We start from the raw sequence: 6,000 nt of genomic DNA, 5'->3' as shown, positions 1-6,000 counted from the left end.
AAAGTTCCGCCAACCATTGAACTTTGCCGCCGCCGCGCGACCTCCTTGCCTTCTCCTCGCCCCTTCCCTGAGGGTCGGCTCTTCGCCCGATTTCCTGCCCAACGATTGGTCTCCCTGGCGTTGCCCTTGGAGACGCGGGGTCCGGCGTTTTGCTTGTGTTTTTCTTTTTCCGTCGCGCAATTTTTCTCCTAGGCTTGGCGAGCGAATATTACGCGCTGTGCTTTTATTGCAACGTGCAAGCGCTATACCGTGCAGTTGCACGTACAACCGCAGCAATCGGCCTGAAGATGGTTATGCGGTATTCATGATACCATTATATTCACGTAACCACGACGTCATAACGATTGGTTGACACCGTTGGTTGGAAGCCATCCTTCGAGGGTTGTTTGCTGCTTCGTTTTTAGGTTATTTTTCATGCGAGGCCAGAACGGAACGAATGTCCAAAGCATCCGCGCATTGCATCTTCTCTGCAAATAGCGACTGGGCTCAAAACGTGCTAGTTCTCTCACCTGCAGCGTCGTCTTTATAGTAACAAATCTGCAAATTTTAACAGAGAAGCTTTTAGCGTAAGATCCCATTGTCCGTCAACTTTCGCTTGCATGAAACTGCTGTATATATGTACAAAGTGACATTGATTTAAGCTATGACATACACCTCTGCCGTATTTCCTTGAGCATGTTTTTTTTTTTCTCAACTGTCCTCAATACCGCATAACACATTTCTGCACTAGCTTAGACTCTGAATATTACGTGATTCTCCCGTCTGTTACGTGAATCTTGTCAATCAACGTTCTTGTGCGTTCGCAAAAATCATCCTGCTGACCGTCCTCTAATTTTCTTTAATGATACATTTTTTTGCGATGCCTAATCAAAATACCAACTTTATATCGTCTGCTACTTGGTGAAACGAAATTTCGGTGTCAATTATAATATTACATTATCGAGAGGCGTTTATCTTTCCTAGAGATATAGAATGCATTCTCTCATAGGTGTACCGAGTATATTATTAAGCTTCCTTGACACCAGTGCCTAATATTGTTCGATGAAATGCGGTCGGTGGATGGTTGGCCGCGCTCTTTGATCGCATTGAAAGTGCGCAACTGTTTTATTCAGTGAACAGACTAGAATGCAAAAGCCACTTTCACACTGATGAGACAAACCTATGGACGGAAGATGAATTCATGACTAATTTATTGTAAGCAGGTGCACGCTAAATAAGACCTACTGCAAGCAAGTGTGCACAAGCAAAGAAAAACATTTCGAAGCAGTTCGTGTTAAGCCTAGTTAGAGGGTTATCTCTGTTGTTGTGAGGTTTTTCTTTTAGTTTGGCAAGCTAGCTTAATGCGTTTACACTTGCCCTTAGTTTTCCATCTATAGTGCAGTTTGGATTTCTCTGCAGTGAAATAATTAGCTCTAATTAATTCGGGTAGATAACTAGCACAGCTCATTTGCACTGAACCTTAGCTTTCGAAAGGTATATGACTCGATGGTATAACGCAAAGGGTGGTTTTGATTGCATATAAGCCATTAATGCTAATTAATAGGGATCGCTAATTCAGAGCATTTGCATTCATCCTAAGCTTTTCAACGGCATATGACTAGATCGTCTAGAACAAAGTTTGGTTTTATACAAAATTAAATAATTAACGCAAATTAATGCGGATCGCTAACTGGTACAGTGCCATTACACTTGGCCTCAGCTATCCAACGGTATATACACGATGCTGCAGCACAAATGTGGGTTTTAATTGCAACTTAATAAACATCGATTAATTTGGCTTGGTGATTGGTCAAAATAAGTGCATAATTAACCAATTATTCAATCTCACGGTTGATCGCGTGATATATACTATGCTTAGACAGATAGTTTGACAGTAGCGTAATAGACTAAGCCCCACTTCGACCTTCTCTGATCTTGAAGTTCAAAGCACCGGCATGGGTCGTTTTTCAAAGTTTTACCGCGGCGACAGAGTTCACACCCTAAAAAAACAAACACATACAAAGTCAGAGGCAGTACTAGATCAGGTGCACAAAGTAAAACACCTTATCATGTGACTTAAAAGTGCCTGCAGTACAGAACTCGCCTGAAAGCTTTGTTTACATCAGTATTCCCCATTCAAACAATTCTAAGAAGAAACCAATCTCTTCATGAACGTTACTTTCGGCATTCTCAATGCTTTTCTCGCAATTTTTCAAATATTTTGCGCACTCCTGGAGCGCAGACCTGGCCCAAAAACACGCGCTTTACTCACTGCTGCGACCAGCCGGCGGGCGCCAAGAAGAAAAAGCGTGTCGTGCGCAGAGCTCGGAGCCGCCGCGCGAGGAGAATCAAGGAGGAAAGCGCGGCGCGGAGGAGAGTGTCGCTACTTTCCTATTATCAAGGGGTTTTAAGTGGCGCTAAAGCCCCTTGATAATAGGAAAGTAGCGACACTCTCCTCCGCGCCGCGCTTTCCTCCTCGATTCTCCTCGCGCGGCGGCTCCGAGCTCTGCGCACGACACGCTTTTTCTTCTTGGCGCCCGCCGGCTGGCCGCAGCAGTGAGTAAAGCGCGTGTTTTTGGGCCAGGTCTGCGCTCCAGGAGTGCGCAAAATATTTGAAAAATTGCGAGAAAAGCATTGAGAATGCCGAAAGTAACGTTCATGAAGAGATTGGTTTCTTCTTAGAACTGTTTGAATGGGGAATACTGATGTACACAGCTTTCAGGCGAGTTCGGCACTGCAGACGCTCTTTAAGTAACATGATAAGGTGTTTTACTTTGTGCACCTGATCTAGTACTGCCTCTGACTTTGTCTGTGTTTGTTGTCTTAGGGCGTGAACTCTGTCACCGCGGTAAAACTTCGGAAAACGACCCAGGCCGGTGTTTTGAACTTCAAGATCAGAGAAGGTCAAAGCGGGACATGGTCTATTTCGCTACTGCCAAGCTACCTGTCTAAGCATACTATATGTCACGTGATCAACCGTTAGTTTGGATAATTGGTTAATTATGCACTTATTTTGACCAATCACCAAGCCAAATTAATCGATATTTAGTAAATTGCAATTTAAACCGAAATTTGCGCTGCAGTATCGAGTCATATATCGTTGGAAACCTTAGGCCAAGTGTAATGGCACTGTGCTGGTTAGCGATCCGCATTAATCTGCGTTAATTATTTAATTTTGTATTAATCCAAACTTTAAGCTATACGATCAAGTCATATACCGTTGAAAAGCTTAAAATGAATGCAAATGCTCTGAATCAGCGATCCCAATTAATTAGCGTTACTGAGCTATATGCAATCAAAACCACCCTTGGCATTATAGCATCGAGTCATATACCTTTCGAAAGCTTAGGTTTAATGCAAATGATCTGCGGAAGTTATCGACCCGAAATAATTAGTGATAACTATTTAAATGCAGTTAAATCCAAACTTTCCACTATAGATGGAAAACTAAGGGCAAGTGTAAACGCATTATGCTAGCTAGCCAAACTTAAATATAAACTTCACAACAGCACAGCTAACACTCTAACTAGGTTTAACATGAACTGTTTCGAAATGTTTCTCTTTGCTTGTGCATACTTGCGTGCAGCAGGTCTTATTTAGCGCGCACTCGCTTACAATAAATGAATCATGAGTGCATCTTCCATCCATGTTTTTTTCTCATCAGTGTGAAAGTGGTTTTTTCACTCTAGTCTGTTCGCTGAATAAAACAGTTGGGCACTTTCAATGCGTTCAAGGAGCGCGGACAACCATTCATCGACCGCAATTCATCGAAAATTATCAGGAACTAGTGTCGAGGAAGCTCAAGAATATACCTGTGAGAGAATGCACTGTATATCTCTGGGCAAGATAAACGCCTCTCGATAATTTAATATTATACTTGACGCCGAAATTTCGTTCAAGTATGTAGTAGGGGATATAAAGCTGGTATTTTGATTAGGCATCACAAAAATGTATCATTAATGAAAATGAGAACATGGTCAGCAGGATGATTTATTTTCGCGCACGCACAAAAATGTCGATTGACAAGATACACGTAACAGACGGGAGTATCACCTAATATTCAGCATCTACTCTAGTACAGAAATGTGCTATGCAGTATTGATGACAGTTGAGAAAAAACATGCTCATGGAAATACAACAGTGGTGTATGTCATAGGTCAAATCAACACCACTTTGTACATGTATACAGCAATTTTATGCAACTTAAAGTTGACGGACAATGGGATCTTACGCTCAAAGCTTGTCTGTTAAAAACTGCGGAATTGTTTTTACAAAGGCGACGCTGCAGGAGCAAGAATTAGCACGTTTTTAGTCCAGTCGCTATTTGCAGAGAAGATGCAATGCGCGGATGCTTTGGTGATTCGTTGCGTTCTGGCCTCGCTTGCAAAATAACCTAAAAACGAAGCAGCAAACAACCCTCGAAGGATGCCTTCCAACCAACGGCGTCAACCATTTGTTATGACGTCGTGGTTAATCCCCTAACGTGACATCGCATGTGGCTGGTAGGTTTCTGTGTGAAATAGGATTAACCGCGCCATCATGCTGATTGGTCGATGTCATTTGCCGAAGGGTTTCCTTCTGGTTTCTTTTTTGAGCTGTATCTGACTGTAGCAGATAAAACGCGCAAGTGATACTTAGAAAATAGCAGTATATCTACAGTGAATATCGCTAACCTTGGCTTCATACACCACGCAAAAGTCTGCCTTAACCAATATCAGTGGGTAGCGACTGTGGCGTTTGACTTTTACGCCCTCTCCTAAGGCTCAGGTTAAGTACAAAACTTTACAGAGGCAGTTGCACCCCATTTACGTCTTGCGCAACTGCTTACTGCCACCTCACCTGATGGTTGACACTGCGGCACGCATGCCAATACTCTGTGAAGCCACTGCTTCTTGCGCAAGCCGTCACGCTTGCCTTGAGGTATCATGAATACCGCATAACCATCTTCAGGCCGCTTGCTGCTGTTGTACGCGCAACAGCACGGCATAGCGCTTGCACGTTGCAATATTCGTGTAATATTCGCTCGCCGAGCCTAGGAGAAAAATGGCGCGAAGGAAAAAGAAAAACACAAGCAAAACGCCGGACCGACGCGTTTCAAAGGGCAACAGCAGGGATACCAATCGTCGCGCAGGAAATCGGGCGGAGAGCCGGCCCTCAGGGAGGGGGAACGAAAGGGGCGAGGAGAAGGCAAGGAGGTCGCGCGGCGGCGGCAAAGTTCAATGGATGCCGGAACTTTCCTGTTATCAAGGGGTTTTAGCGCCACTAACCTGCTGGCGGCCTGGAAAGAAACTACTGAAATACAACGTCACGGCGTGCCCACTGAAGCAAACACCCGTGTCGTCTGCTTGTCTGCTTTGAGCGCGCGCCGGAGCCACCTGCCCGGGCGCTGCATTTTTTTTTTCCTGCTGCTTCTAGGAGGCGCCGCAAGGCGCCGCCTCTGCATGCGCCCCCGTCGGCGCGTACAATTGTGACTTTATCTGGTCGCCTGCTCTAGCTCGCGCAGATACGAGTTTCACCTCCTACATAGTCTTGCTCCGTCGCCGACGGCTTTTTCGGCGGAACGAGTTGTATACACTGTTGCGTGAAATTAAAAATTAAGGCAGAATGAGAACAGGGAAAGGCTTTCGCATTAGCGCTCTTAAGCAGACTGATAAGTGCAATCGTGTATTTTTTACTTGTGGGAATCTGTTTTTACCTGGGCCCCTGGAGGTGCGTCTCTCGTGGCCCACAGCGACTCAACCCTTACCCCTCCCCAATGGCTTTTTTCCCGAGGGTCAGTAGAGAAAGCGGTGGCGAGACGGCTCTCCTCTCCCCCACCTCTCGTCTTCAGCAGGGAGTTGGAGAGACTAAGCGACGGCGATGCAGGCGAACTGGTAGGGACCACGACGGGAGCCGCAGGTGGGGGCCAACATACGTCGAGACCAGAATCCCCCCCCCCCCCCCCCCTTCATAGCACCAACCACCACCACCAGGTGACGCCACTCCGTTCCCACTGCTCGCCTGCCCGCCGCCAGTGCGACC

Source organism: Amblyomma americanum, chromosome 11 (genome assembly GCF_052857255.1).
Source record: "Amblyomma americanum isolate KBUSLIRL-KWMA chromosome 11, ASM5285725v1, whole genome shotgun sequence".
NCBI classification, from domain to species: domain Eukaryota; kingdom Metazoa; phylum Arthropoda; class Arachnida; order Ixodida; family Ixodidae; genus Amblyomma; species Amblyomma americanum.
The sequence above is the reverse complement of the archived record's forward strand: the minus strand, read 5'-3'. Positions refer to the sequence as shown.